The following is a 14,739-nucleotide window of genomic DNA, read 5'->3' as shown; positions in this document are numbered from 1 at the left end:
CCTGGAAGAAAAACCTGTGTTTGTTCAAATGAGAGGAAGTAGGAAATTGCCTATTCTGTTTGCTTCTGCCACTGTAACTCATTTTGGTGAAGGTCCTTTAGTTTTCCAATTGACCTTTTGGAAACTGCTTCCAACGATGCAAACTGAACAATGGCATTTCTGGGCAGGCATCAAGCCTCTTGGTTTAAGGGAAGATGCTGACACTCGTGAAAGGCTCTCTGCTGCTACATAAATGGCTTTGCAGTCCTGAGCTGCCCTCTCCGGTAGCAAAGCAGGATGCCCAGGCGCTGTACATCTTGTCTGAGTATGAGGGTTCTGATTTGTGGACTGCATTTTTAATAAAAATCTTACAGAAATAGCCATATATTGTGTTTCCATGGATGTGCAGAGAAATCAGTGGTGTATGGTTACATGGAGGCAGTGGATTAGATTGTGATTCCTTTACTTAAGTTGACCAAAGCAGGTGCTTCTACAGCTGTGCTGTTGACTGTCATTGTCATTTCTTACAGGATCTGGCTTTCAGACTTCTCAGTTCACAGAACAGGGAGTTGAGCAGGAAACCTGACAGTCCCACATGTAACTGCTGCAGCTTATTGTGAACATGACAAATCGGGCTTCTGTTGAGTCTTTGGGTTGTGACCCTCAGCAGGGTGCTAAACATGAGAACAGAAGTCTCAGATTTGCTGAGGGATCTCAGTATTGATAGTAGAGCCATGGGCACAGTGGGCTGAGGGGAGCAGAGCCAGGGGCACAGTGGGCTGAGGGCAGCAGAGCCAGGGGCACAGTGGCACTGGGCTGAGGGCAGCAGAGCCAGGGGCACAGTGGCACTGGGCTGAGGGGAGCTCATCTAGGCAGCTGTCACCAGTGTGATGGGATTGTTTTCTATGCAGCAGCTGGCCTCAAACCATCATGGACCATGGCACTGCTTTTCAGTCCAGAGCAAGGAGGGATGCTAAGCATTTCCTGTCTATAAGCTGTGGATTTGTTAAAGGAGGTAAAATGCCTGAATGATTGTAAAAACACAAATCATGCAGAAATTATGTCATGTAGAAGGATTCAAGAGGCAGTCTCATCATTAGCTGTATGGCAGAGCCATGTCAACATGTTTCTAATGTGTGATCCCAGCACAATTTGATTTAGACAGCAAATCATCAGTCTGGGCAGGACTAGAAGGTACCTCAGGATGTCTTTAAGCCTGCCACCCTGCCTCATGCAGAACTAAGGTTTCCTAACTCATTACTGCCAGATGTTGGTCAATATTAGAATGGGTTAGACAGCAATGGAAATTCCACCCTCTCTAGGCAAGCTGTTTACTTAATCATCTCTGTGCTGAAGAAGCACAGCAAGAGAACTGCTAATGCTCTGTTTGAGGCAGACCAAATGGTTAGAAATATATTGACCTATTAGCTTGCAGAAGTACAGCCAAACAGACTGTGGATATGCTGCGTGGATATGTTGCATCCTGAGCAGTTTGGGCAGACTGAAGTTCAGGATTCCTTTGAGAAAAGCCCTGAGGGACAGCTTGCATCAGTTCAGTTACAGATACAGCACAAACAGTTCTGCTTTCCAGTGACAGCAGGGCCAACCACCGTGCAGTGCATCCATGACTGGTCTGCCTTGTCTCAGCCTTGAGACTGATATCCTTGACCTTGCAAAGCCTGGATGCTTTGTTTCTTCAGAAAGACATTTTATGAAGGCATTTAAATAAAGTTTATTGAGCAAGTTTACTGTAGGAACAGGCAAATTGATCCTTAAGATTACCAAATTTGAAAGATTTGAGACTAGTTCTGTAGTGATTTTGACCCTGGCATTAATCCCTTGCCTCCCTCTGTGAATTGATGAAATTACTGCACAAACTAATGATTTACCCAACTGGTTGGCATTTCAGCACTACAGCAGAGTTCCCAGTTCAGGCTGGCTGCTTGTGCTTATACAGCGTGTTCAGCACTTAAACCAAAGGCATCAAACACTGAGGTTGCAAAACCCTGTGGGTTCATGCTGTTACCAATTTCCCAGGACAGCAAATCATTCCCCATGCTGCTCAAGGGAGGGTAGGCTGTGTCACTGAGTACAGTTGTTTCTGTAGCAAAGATGAGGCCGTAGAATTAAGCTCAAACAGATTTTCCAAGCTGATTACAAACACGCACTCATTCCATGATAAAAGTCATGAGAGATGTCATTTCTGGCTGAGATGCTAAAAATAGTTCCTGTAACTCAGCCAGGCATGGGTGCAGAAGTGGCGGCTCTGTAATGCTGCACATCAACACAATACAACTCAAGTGAGGATCTTTAAAACCACACAGCCTGGAGTTTGGCCAGGCTGCATCTCTCTCCCTTCCCTGAAGAGAACAGCCCCTAAGCCCTTTTGCAATTACTATCACTGGGACCTTTGTTCTGTCTTGCCTCCGACAGCACATTGCCCCTTGGTGCTGGAGGTAACACAGGGTTATTGGTTTAATGATGACTATTTGGGAAGAAAGCCATCTTCTAAATTAACACCACAGTTGCTTGCAGGAAGTCTTCCAGCACAGAGCAGGTCTGTTCCCATAAAATGAACATGCTGTGCCCATAAACAATAAAATTTCAAGTTAGGACTGGGTTGTGTAGACCATTAGGAATAAATGCATGGACATGTTGCTGTTCTGCTAATCAGTTCTGGGTATTTTTGCTGCTTCACGTGGTTTGTGAAAATGGATTTTAAAACCATTTTCCCTAACACCATGCTGCAGCAACTCTGGAGCCAATGTTGTTGGCCTGGGGAAGCCAGGCTTATCCGGAGGGTGTTGCTGGAGGTGCTCTGGCAGAGCTGAGGTGGGAGAAGGTCTGGGTGTTGTGGCTGCTGCCAGCACCCCATGGAGGGTTCACTCTTCTGGGAAAGCCAGATTTTCCTCACTCCTCCTGAGACATCTATGGGAGATGCCATACAAGAAAGAGTGTGCCCTTAACCACAAAATAAAGGGAATACTGTTGAATGAAACATGCAATGTTTCTGAAAGATGAAGATTGTGATAACAGGAGGAAATGCCGAATGAGTGGGAATAAATGGTCCTGAGAGGAGGTAGAGCCCCCACCTCTGGCTTGCAATTTCAGAAGTTTCAGAAAGATAAGTGTAAAATCTGTAATGTAAGTTACAAGTGCTCCTGCCTAGAGCCAAGTTCAAATTCTCATGGCGCTGTATGACTTTGCCATTTTTTTCTATTTTGTTTCCTGCTATATGTCCCCTCCGGCTGTCAGAGCAGTGGCTCAGGGTGCCTGTGCAGCTGGCTGCTGAGATGCTCTCCGTCCCCTCCTGCTCCGTGCCAGTGTCCGTGATAAGCGCATCCTGGCACTTCTCCCAGCAGGGCCCTACCCGGAGCTGCAGCCCTGCCCTGCAGGGAACCCCCGGCACTGCCGGGGCCAGAGCCTAATCTGGGAGCTGCAGCTTCCCCCGAGAGGGATTGTCCTCCTCTGGCCGGCAGGCGGAACCGGGTGGGGCAGAGCTCTGCCTGCAAGCCCGGCTGGAACCTCCCCCAGCTGCCGCGGCTGCTCCGTGGAAGTGCTGGGGCAGGGGGCCCTGTCCGTGTCCAGCTCACACAGCCGGGAGAAACACCTTCTTCTGCTGCCCTCCAAGGAAGGGGCTGCCATGACATCCTTACATTGCCATTTCCACTGGCATCCTCATGGCTCCTGCAGTTTTGTGTCTCAAAAGCCTCCCATGTCACTGTTGGAAATTGGGCTGTGTGTTTCTAACCCTGTTCAGGGAGGATGCAGAGAACACCTGATGATTGTCACAGCCTGTTCTGCAGTGAGTGCTTCTCCCGAACACTTATTTTTCTCTGCCCTGGGTTAAACCTCCTCCTTCAGTGGTTTGTAACTCCTGTTTCTCTCCTCTCAATCCTCTCAGTTTACCAAGTTTGATAAAAGCAGTGTTGGGATGTGGGACGTGGGCTGAGGCCTGCCAGTGTAGAGCCCTGACCCTAAGGATGGACACACAGCCAGAAGGAGTCTCCCCAGGAGTGACAGTGTCACCCAATGTCTGGTTTGCCCACCCTCCATGTGGCCACGACTTCCTGGTGCCCTGCACAGAAAGGGAATTCAGAGGCCATTTTGCAAGGTGCCTTTGGTCTGGGGCTGGTCAGGGCAGTGGCAGGATGTTGCACAGGGGCTGCTGCCCTCGTTTGCTGTTTGGCTGCTCTGAGGTCCAGGGATACATCTGAAGGTGGTGGTCGGTCTCCAAGCCCTCCAGCCTATTACCTATAATGAGAGTTTTATTGTGGAGCTCTTCCCACACTGTAGCTGCAAGAATATCCTGTGGATGTAAAATGCTGGCAAGTGGGAACTCTTGAGTGTGTGTCCAGGTCTGTAGGGCTGTAATGAACAACAGAGCTGGAAACCAGGTGCTTTTCAGGGCCTCAGGTTTCAAGCTACTGAAACTGTGAAATGTGCTTAACAAAAAGCAAAGGCCGGCTGGGTTGTAAATTGCTCACTGTCAGTATCAGTTTGTGTATTTGAGACCTACGAAAATTCCAGCATGATCTGACCCAGGAGAATGAGATAGATTTCTAGCTGTCTTTGTACTAAGATCTCGTTAAGTAAATTGGCTTTAGAGTTGAGCGTGTGTGCGGTGGCGCTGTCCCTGCGAGTCAGCACTCGTGTGGATGAATAATTGTACTTGGGAATGTTCCTCAAACCTTCAGAGCTGTCTGTGGCTGAGTGCATGTTCCTCTCACCACAGATTTCAGCCTTCACACACAGCAGGGGAGTTTTCCCCAGGTGCTGCTGATCTGAAACCCCAGTGATTCCGTGTTGTGTCTGCAAGGCAGAGATTGCACAAAGGAGCTTCAGCGTGTCCCCTCCCAGGGACCTCTTTCAGTTTAGGGCCAGTAAAGCTGACAGGCTGCAGTTTTGAACTAGAACTCTGCAGAAGAGGTCTTAATTAAAACATTTTTCTGAAGTAATTAAAAGATCGTAAAATAATCATGTAGACAGCAGCTAGAGCATAGTTTGAAACCTGCCTTTCTCCTCCCTGCCTGGAATTCAAGTGAATCTTGGCCACATCTATCCCAGAATAGCAGGTATGCTCCCAGCCAGGCTGTCTCCGAAGGAGTTGCCCCCCAGAAGAATTACACCCACTGTGAAAGGTAATTTCAGAGGAAGGCAGGCAGGGTTATTGCCCTATGTACAGGTCCTTGTGCCTGTGGAGCTTTGTTTGTGTTTCTTCTTGCATTGATCAACCGTAGCAGCATCTTTAACTCTGAACAGATTTGTTTAATTAAATGTTTTAACATTCTTTAACAGGGCTTCTAAGTGCTGAGTGCCCCAGAGGAGCTAGCAGCAGACAGCATGGGTTGTGAAACACTGAACAGCCTTGTTGGGGCTCAGAGGGTCCAAAAAAATAACAATTTAGCTTTACATCCTGCTGCTCTCCTCACCAGAGTGAGAAGGGGCTGGTAATGGAAGAGACCTCAGAGATGTAGCATTGCTGTGGTTCTGTTAGGCAGCAGGCAGTGCTCCTGACAGCCTGAAGGGCTGCTGCTATTATTAGCAAAATGGGGGTGATGGTGTGATTAGCTCTGTGCAAGACTTGAGTTCAAAGAAGCTTAAAGGATGGACAGATGCACACTGGACTAGGCATTGGATATTATAAAACTACGTCAGTCCTGTGTGATGTGGAAAAAAGTGTGTAGATGCTGGTTCTCCATTTGTTATCCTGCTGGCCACAGCATTTCCAGTGCTTAACAGCGAATGGGCCTGAGTGTGAGCTGCTGCTCCTCTGTGTATGGGAGTGGAGCAGGTGGGGTGCCTGGGATGGATTTCTCATGCTGTGATGTGTAGTGGGGCTGGGCCATTTACAAGGACTTGGGTTAAAAATGCCCTGAGCCCCAAGATCATTGGCTCTCAGCAGCACCACTGCCTGCAGGGGTGTCTCCTCCTGTCAGTAACTGTTAATGACACATTTTGGAGAAGAAAAACAACTCATTTTAGTACAAAAGTATTTTGCTGTGGTGCTGTTTAGGAGGTTTAATGTGAAATGCCTTGCTACAGGATATTGGGAATGACACGAGTTTTCTTGGTCTCAAGAGAATGCAAAGGAAATTCATGGGAGAGAACTCAGGGGAAGATTAACAAATACATGGAAACTACCTCTGCTGTGGTAGGCTCTGGCTTTTGCCCTGATTTCCCTATGATCTGCAGCACCTCCTGTCAGGAAGGGAGGTTCTCCCACAGTGTCGTGGTGGAGAGCATCTTCCCATCAGGAGGCACCACACCTACAACATGCTCACACTGCAGAGCACACAGGATGGCCACCAGCCTCAGGCATGGCTTCAACTCCTCCATCGTGACACCTTTTTTACAGGCTGCTTGGGATAACTTTCTGTGACAGGAAAGCTAAATCCCCTGTCCTTCTCTGTCTCGTTTTTGTCCTTCCTTCAGAGCATGTACTTATTTTGCTTTTTCCAGACCAGCCAGCGGTGTCATCTGGGCACACAGGCTCCATCTGCTCAGAGGGGAGGAGCTTCACTCCTTGGTGTAAGCCACAGCCTTTGATAGATACTTCTTTGATTGTGTCACACCAACACACCCAAACGTGCTCCCGGTTTGGGGGCTCCTCCCTGGTGTCATGGTTTAACGATGGCGCAAACTTGTCACTTCCTTGTCAACCCAGGACACCCGGCAGGACCCCTCTCCTCCCTGCTGCTTGCAGGATGCTCCATCATTTGCTGGCTCCTGAGTGTTCTGAGCTTGTGTGGCCTTCCAGGACTGGCTCCAGTGTGGGCTCCTGTGCAGGAAACAAGGATGGGACTTCAGTCACTGCTGGCAGAGGATATTTGAGTTCTACTCCTGGTCACAGAGGGGGAGAAGGGACTGCCAGATACTCCCATTGTCCCTGATTTGTGCTAAAGACAGGCATGTCCCTCTGGCCTGACACGTGGAGAGGAAGGGATAGATGGCTGGTGTCTGGCTTTTGCTGATTTTGTCTCTCCAGAGCCCTGTCCATAAAAGGGCCCAGATGGGGCTCCTCCACCTCACCTGCATGCTGGGGGGTGCTGAGGGGTGTACTGATTTTGGGGCAGAATGAGCCAACTGTTTTGAAGCTCATTTGAGCTGACTTAAAAATGCAAAGGTTTTTTCAGACTGAGCAGACAGAGACTCTTACTGTCTCCTGGAGCCGGCACATTTGGAGATGCAGCTCTTGTTTCCTTCTGAGATTTTGCACAAAGGCAGTGGCAAAGTGGCTGTCAAAGGCCAGGGGGATGGAAATTTCCTGTTTCTAATGTTGCAGGGTTGAAGTGAGGCACAGCTTGTGAGATTAATGCAGTGATTATGAGGAGTTTGGAACTGGTCCTAACACATCACAGAAAGCAAAGAAGTCCTGCAGTTCAATGTGCTGACTGTTCCCAGGCTGTTCTGCCTCTTCACTGCTCACCTCCTGAAGCTCTGTCGTACCAAGCATGTGGTTGAATGAGCTCCAGTGAAACAATCCTAAAAAACCTGGGTTGCTTCTCAGAGCTTCATCACCAACTGGGGTAGAGGTGAACTGTTCCTGCTCTAACCCCTCTTAAAGAACTTTTTTCATTTACCAAAATGTTTGTTCTGAATTCCTTTGGCTTCACATTCAAAATTAATTGAAAGTTGTTTTTTTTTCCAGATGCCTCTTTTGAAAACTGCAGACTTGAGCCATTGTGCATGGTAGCTCTGATTTCAACCTGCTAAAAGTTTGACAACAATATCTGCAGTTTTTTATTTTCTCTTCCCTGTGGGTTTTGTTTTGGTTTCTTCTTTTTTGCTGCTGATTTGGAACAGGAAAAAATTCTGGCTAAATTCTCCCTCCCTAATAAAATCTAGTGCAAAACTTCTCATCTGAAAGAACCATTCTACTGTATCGTCCTATTAGTATGTGGGGAACATTTTCTTCCTTCAGTAAAGGATGTTACTGTACATTTATTCTAACTTTATCAGAAAAAAAACCACTCTCTAAAATTCAGGGCTGTTCTGGAGATGTTGCTATCCTTCATTAACTAATTTGCTGTTTTACTGAAACCACAGAATTGTGGGGAGCATTTCTGTGCCAGGCCTTCTCAATGCCCTGGTTGTGCTCAGGTAAGTACTCAGTGCTGCAAGGGTTGTACAACTCAGTCCTTCAGTTTCTGTAAGTATCTTTTTACAAGCTCTAGGATCAGGATTCATACCAATGAATCAAGCAATGTTTTTACTTTGATGCAGTTCTCTTAAGTAGTAAAGCACTGTGCATGGGGTGTTTATTGGGGAAACACCGTGGCTTCAAACTCTGCAAGTGAAACTCTGTTTTATTGATTTTCACTGTTCCTGGCATACCAAGAGAAAATACAAACACCGTATATAGCGTGGATCTTCAGATGCCATTTGGGGATAAATATTTACATGAGTTACAGGTAAAGAAATGTGCTTGTGGCTGAAAAGAAAGTCCAATTTTTATGTTGTCCCCCTGCCTTTGCTGATCTGGCTCAGCCAGGGAAATAGCAGTGAGCACATGGCTGGTCAGCCCTGCCCTGGCACCCGGACCCAAAGCTACACAGGGAGCTGAGAAGGGAGGTCACTGCTTTGCTCTGCTCTGTGTGTTAGCTGAAGAGGAGAGCCAGATGGTGTATTCATTCTCGGGAGGGAGCAGTGGACACAGCCTGCTGGGAAAAGATCCAAGCCCATCAATTCAATTCCCATGAATGGCGAGCACATCGATTTAATCCAAGAGCTGGAATTGGCAATGCCATATCCACGGTTGCTGATATATAGCTTTGCTTTTCTTGTGACTTAGAGCATCTAGAAAGTAGCTTTAAACTAATAGCTTGTATGTCTGCTTTCAGGAGGGAACTGGTGAAAGTTCATGCAGAGACAGTTGCTCTGGCACAGTCCTCATGAGGCTGGAGGAATCCTGAGCAGATTGGGAACTGCCTTGGTTTTGGTCAGCTTACAAATTTCTTTAATTTGCTGAAGAAATCATACCTGACAGGGCTATAGGATTTCATAAACAACATTAATTTTCTTTTTCCCTATTCTTACTTAGATCCTCAGGCAAAGAAGACGTGAAGTTTTAATTCAAAACCCCACATCCTACAGTTGATCTCCCAGGTGTCCCAGATTTAACAACAGGTTGATTTGGTTTCTGTGTTTTAAAATACACATGGAGATCTTTGACCTTTTCACTTGAGCTGAACTTACATGATAAGGCAGGGTATGATCACAGCACAGTTCCAGTGCTGCTGCCTTTTGCTGGTTTGACCAGCGGTGACTTGGATGTCAGCAAAGGGTCTTGAGACTTTCTACTTCAAAGGTCTGTAAAAATACCTCTCCTACTGTTGCTGGCACACCCCTGACTGTGCACACAGGAACCCCACCTTCACTGGCTAGTAGGTGGCTCCGATTTCCCATGCTTCTGGTGCCAAGTAATTTTGCAAATTTTTTTGTGTAACTTGGATGGAAAGTGATATTTCGGTATTTTTTTCTGTTATTGCTGATTTTGCTCTCCTTCCCCTAGTATATATCTTGAAGAGTTTATACATCTTAATGCAATTATGCAAAGGGAGGTGATGTGCAGTGGAAGGAGAAAGTGGAAAAATTTATATAGGCCTCCAAAAATAACACAAAAATCTTTTCTTTTTTTTTTTTTTTCTGTAATACTGAAAGCCTGTTCCAGATGAGTAAATTAGAAGTGTTTTTTAATAATACCCTGCGAAGACAGTATAAGTGTATGGGTGTCTGCTAGGAATGCCCACCAGGACAGGATTCCACCTCCAGAAGCACTGCCAGCAGAGAATTCTGTGGGTACATCCAGGGGTTTTCCAGGGGACAGACACTGGGATCATCCCTTTCAAATGCCTTCTGATGAATCACACTTTTCTGAGGTGGTCGTGGAGCAGTCTTTGGCTCTGCATACAAATTCCACCAAACAAGTGCAGTGCAGGAAAAATTCCTTGACCGTAATACAAGGATAAAGCCATGGCCAGCCTAGCCCACATCAACTCCTGGAGCAGCCAACTCCCACATGGACTCTGCCCCACAGGGAGCCTGAACTGGCCTTTGCTTGTGGGTATGGGCTGAGCAACCAGAGTGCTTGGGGCCCGTGTGAGCCCTTGCCCATGGTATGTACATGTCCAAAACCTGGTATTTTGTGTGCAGGAATGCTGCAGGAGGCAACACAAGCCCACTGCTTTGTGGAGCACTAACCCTGGTGTTCTGGGTCTCTGGGCCTAACTTTATGTTAGATGTATATGTTTGCATTTGATTATTGCCTTTCATAGAAAAATACATAAACAGATACCCCTCACACTGCAGCTCTCTGCTAGTTTGCTTGTAGCTGCTGGAGTCATTACTGTGAAGGGAGAAAGAAAGAGAGGTGTATCTCTGCCACAGGTTAGATCTGGTTCAGAGCCCACAACAAAACCAGTTCACCAGTGCTCCTGTCTGGGGACAACTGAGCTGGGTGAGAATCATTGACAGGAGCGGGGAGTGTATGTATCTCTTTATTGTTTGAATCCTGATTTGACAATTCTGTCACAGAGTACTTAACGTACACCACTTAGAAGGTTAAAATACAAACCTTCACAGTTCCCTCCCAGAGCTACCTAAAATACTTCTGGGATTTGTGCAGGGGAATCTCAGCAGTGAAGAGGGTGAATCCATTAACCTAGCAGTACATGTCCCTTGGTAGCAAAATTAGGTGAGAAAAACTGCCTTTGAATCCCCCATCACCACAGTACACACTCCTGCCCTCTCTCAGAAATTCCCTTCAGGAGTGCTGATTCAGCTATTTGCGTGACTGCACATAAACTGTATGAAAGAATGAGATTTTCAAAAGCCCTCAAAAAGGGGTAAGTTGTGCATGTGTGCAGAAAAACCATGTTGTGTATCCACATTAAGATCTATAGTTGTGGTTATCTGCTCTTAAAGTGTTTCTGGATTGGCACCACAGATGATGAATCTCCCTGGAACCATGTGCCCAACAAATATATGACCCTGGAGCACAGAGCTGAGTGAAATCCACATTTCACAAGGATTTTTGAGAGACAGCCAGCACTATTTTCAAAGTGCTCTCAAATATTGTGGAGGAAACGTTGACAGATACTGCAGATACTGATGAATATGCTCAGGCTCTGTAGAGCATCTCTGCATTCATGCCAGGACTTGAGATCCAGAGTAACAAGTGAAGTGCAAGAGGAGGAGGAAGGAAAAGCTGCTAATGAGCAGATGCTTTTATCATTTCTGGATGAGCTGCTTTGGCCTCAGCAGAGACAGCTGTTTTCTGGCAGGCATAGCTGCACTGCAGACCAGAGCAGGCAGAGTTACCAGGGCACAAGTCATTTTCAGACCAGGGAAGAGCTGAGGGGATGTGAAACCTCCATCAGTGCCAAGGCACTCATATCCCTGACACCCTGAGGGCTGCTGGCCTGGCTGCTGACACGTGGAGGGTGGCACAGCAGCCACCTTTTTTTTGCACTGAATAAACTTATCCTGTCTCCAGACCAAGACTCCAAAGTGAGTTTACCAGCACAATTATTGAGCTAACAGAGCGTGTAATCATCAGACATTTCACAGAAACTGCAATATTTGTATGTGAGGCTCCTCACTGTAGATTAACTCAAAGCAAAACAAACGGGAAGCACAGAGAATCATTATTTTCAGCATTAAATTTTCATGTTGCACTACATACAAAAATCTGATTCAGAAACACGTGCAGCATATGTAAGTTTTATGAGCCTTGAACAGTAAAGGGTTTGCTCAAACTTCTGTCATCCTTGAAGTGCATGGGAAGTAAGCATGAATGTAGTGTGAGAAAGAAGCTCTAGCTGTTTACTTGAGCTTTAAGTAACAATAAAAACCTATAAATTGAAAACAAGAAAAAATACTGCTCACTCACACTGAAAAGTCCAAGAATAAAACTCAAGAGCAAAGGCTCAGAAAGTGGCTTGCAAGTGTAAATATCTAAATACATGCTCAACCTTTTTTGTCCCCCTTACCCTTTTAAAATGTATTTTAAAAGTCTCTGTGACTGCATGGCAGTTTTGAGGAAGGAAGCACAGGCGCATGGGCAGTTTTGAACCTCTGTGAACAGTTCCTGTAGGAACCCCACATCCGAGCCTACTGCAGCATGAAAGAAAAGGAACTGGGTTTGTGCTCCTTCTGATACAGAATTACCTATACAGAAGGTTTGAAAAATACTGACAATGAATATGCATGTTTGTGTTAGTTTATTGTCTTGTTGGGCTTTTTTTTCTTTTTAAGGAAAAAGAAAATTAGGAAGGGGTACGGCACAGGCATCTCTAACATGGAAGCAAATGGGCTCACAATAAGCAACTGAAAGAAATGCTCCAGGGCATAAGTGGGCTGACTGAGAGGCAAAGAGCAATGACAGCTCCAGTTCTGTCCCTGCTCAGGGCACCTACACAGCTCTGCCTCCCAGTGTGGAGGCTACAGGGCAAAGAGCCCAACCAGAGTCCTACACACCTCTTGCAGCACTTTTCTGTGTGCTTAGATAACAACTAGAGCTGGGTGTCAAGGAGTGCCAAGTAAAAACAAGTTGTAAATATAAAGAGCAATAAGCATAATTGCTAATGTTTTTTGTATTTGCATTCAAGAAAAGTAAAGCACTTCACTAATAATTTGACAATTACTAGAAAGTTGTTCTGCAAAGATCCTTTCTCCTCTAGGGCTGTGTCATAATGAAGCTGATATTCTGTCTCTATTCCCAACTAACCAGTTGTTGGAAGCATGCCAAAAACCAGCCCAAACCCTGAGATGGGTTTTGTTACCCTAAATTCAGTGTTCTGCTGTTACCCAAGAGTTACAGCAATGACTGTCTCTGGCAAATACCCACTGCTGCTGGTGGGATGCTGAGGAGGCTCCAGCAGGGCTACCCAGTGTGTGAGCTCCAGCAGGTCTGTTACGGCACATTTGAGGACTTCTAGTCTTTCCTCTAAAGGAGCTACATAAGGAAGTTTAAGTTTGGTTGATTTTTAATCTATATTCTAAGTGGGTTTTTTCCCCTGGAGGAAAGGAGAACATGATTAGTTTCTGCATAGAGGATATTTCCACTCCCTCCTGCTGATTTTTAGGGCATTTTATATGCTTGTGTTCTCAATATATGCATTCAGAGAGCATATCTGAGCTTTGGAAATCCATATTATGGCTCTCATTTATGCTGTTATGACAGACATAAGACTGAAATCAGTGTGGCTTTGGATGGTTACCATGGTTCTTCTGTGAAGCTGGGATGGAAGGATCTGCTTCTATGTTAATATCTAGAAAGAAACAAAGGGGATTAGATTTCATGTTCTAGAAAGAATCAATGTAATTTTCATGGTCCTGCCCTACTCTCCATCATCCTAAAATGTAAAGAAGGCTACTTCCTGAAAATGTCAAGTGTCAGTGGACATCCATGTTAAATATATATATATACACATATATACATACACACACACACACATACATATAAATAGCCTGGCTGTGAACACTGCTTTAATGGTACAGGAGAGAGGTGCTGTTGGAGACATGTACTCCTGTAGGTTTAAACATTATGTTAGCCACACCTGCTCTGAACAGGGTTAATAGACATCTTCCATCAAAGGCCAGAAGAACCCTCTCTTTTCTTTTCAGTGAAATGTAAATCAACTCCACTGCAATTAAACTGTGTTAGTGTTAGGCCTCCACAATTGTTGGTACCTGGTTGCTAACCAGGGTTCGCAGCGATGGATAGTTATTTGACAGAATTTCCTCAGGTTTTAGACAAAGCTTTAAAAGGAAGGGCAGAGGAAAACACAGTACTTGGGAAGAGGAGGAGAGGGTGTGGGTAGTCACGGCACTGAACTGCAGAAGAACTGTATTTCACAGTAACCGTGCTGCTGTTTGTTCTTGGAAAAAATCACTCATTGTTCGCTTATCCCTGCACTGCTCTGAAGAATCTACAAAAAACTGAGAAAACAAACCCAAGGAAACATTAGAACATGAATACAAGAGCAGAATGTAATTCTGCAGGGAGATTCTACACTGAACTGAAACATTCATGTTTTGATCATTGAGAACAAATGAAGTACAATGCTGGTCTGTTCCCCTTCTCATCTTATGCCTCCATTTTGTTTTACTTTGCCTAGTTTAGATTTTTTTCCTTTTTGGAGTCCTGCAGGGAGAAAAGAAGGAGTCTTTGTTTTAAGAAGTCTGAAACCAACAGTGGCCCATTGATCATAATTAAGTCTAAAATAATACGCTTTTGCTGACCTGTTTGTATTGAATCCAAAAAATTGTGTGTTGTACCTGCTGTAGTTTTGATCTGCCCCCAGATCCAGTTTCTTCTCCTTGAGCTTCTGGTTGTGGGACAGTAAGCCCAAATAAACCTCTGTGTTTTCAGGGCTGTATTTCCTCTTCTGTATGAAACCAAATTTTTCATAATCAGGTGTTCTCTTTGGCACATTTCTTTGACAGATGCCTGTCCCCATAACAACCATCTCTGTTGTCAGTAAGTTCTTCACACCATGAAAGGACACACAGGACAGCAGTAGTCTTCTCAGCAACACCGGAGAATTGCATACAAATTTCAAGAAATCTTGACATGATGTGCATGGGCCCAGTTCAGAACCTCCTGAAGTCCATAGGAAACTGCTGATTTCAATGATCACTCATGTCTTCAGGGGCTGCTTCTGACTTTTTGAATCCAGATTTTTAACATAACAAACTATAGAGGCTTAACCCTGTGCACCCCTGGAAGTCTAGTATAATGAGTAATTTTGCTGA

Source organism: Melozone crissalis, unplaced genomic scaffold, assembly GCF_028551555.1.
Source record: "Melozone crissalis strain CALT ecotype California unplaced genomic scaffold, PUWL_Pcris_2 ptg000045l_1, whole genome shotgun sequence".
Classification (NCBI taxonomy): Eukaryota; Metazoa; Chordata; class Aves; order Passeriformes; family Passerellidae; genus Melozone; species Melozone crissalis.
The sequence above is the reverse complement of the archived record's forward strand: the minus strand, read 5'-3'. Positions refer to the sequence as shown.